The following is a 935-nucleotide window of genomic DNA, read 5'->3' on the forward strand; positions in this document are numbered from 1 at the left end:
TGTGAGCGACTTCCCTCTCCGCTCTTCCTAACTAAGGAGTTGTAAGGTTGTGTAACTAGTCGACACGAGCGCATGTCTTACTGAGGTACAATAGTGTCTTCATCCTGGGCCAGCTGACTAACACGTTGTTTCAGAATAACTTCAATAACTTTACGAACATTTCTAGTCATTGTGCGGTGACAGTTCATAATTCTATCACATGCTGAGGCATCAGTACTTAGATCTTGTTCTATAGTATTCATTATTGCATTCGGTTCTGAAACTGAGGGGTATTTAATCAGTTTACGGCTAGCTAGTTGGTTTATCATATATGTAATATAGATGTAAGTAAGCGGAGAGAAAATATCATGTTTTTACAAAGAACTGTTGGGTTTGGGGATGATCGAGGGCGTGAATCAAATTAGATGATGGAACAGATCTCGTATAAAAAGAGACAGAAGAAAGAGAAATTAATTCTTCAAGATTATCTCTATGCTTTTTATTATGGCTTACTTGTCGCTATCAGACAAAATGTAAATATTTCTTCCAGACTTTTGTACAAGTAAATATTAGCGATGTGGGCATGCACACACATTTTTCGTTTTTTCTTTTTACTTCTGTGCATCATCTGCTTCAGCTTTACTTCACAAAATAAGTATGGCATCGTTTTTCTTTGACGAATGCGTTTATTACCCTTTTCCTATTCACCCGAAATGAGAGACATCCGAACCAAGTGTAAATGTCTCGTTCCCGAGCGAGCAGAACATGTATAGCGCAGCCGATACAAAACCGCCCGGCGTCATTACAAGCGATATGTAAATTTATTTGATTATCAGATCGGGACGGCAAGCAACTCTCCTCCCTCCAGTCAGCTCAAACAAACTCTATCGCAGCTTCGTCAGGAGAACCCACGGGAGTGTCAGCACTTACGATGCGCCGAGTCTGACACACATAAT

This window comes from Penaeus monodon, chromosome 29, assembly GCF_015228065.2.
Source record: "Penaeus monodon isolate SGIC_2016 chromosome 29, NSTDA_Pmon_1, whole genome shotgun sequence".
NCBI classification, from domain to species: Eukaryota; Metazoa; Arthropoda; class Malacostraca; order Decapoda; family Penaeidae; genus Penaeus; species Penaeus monodon.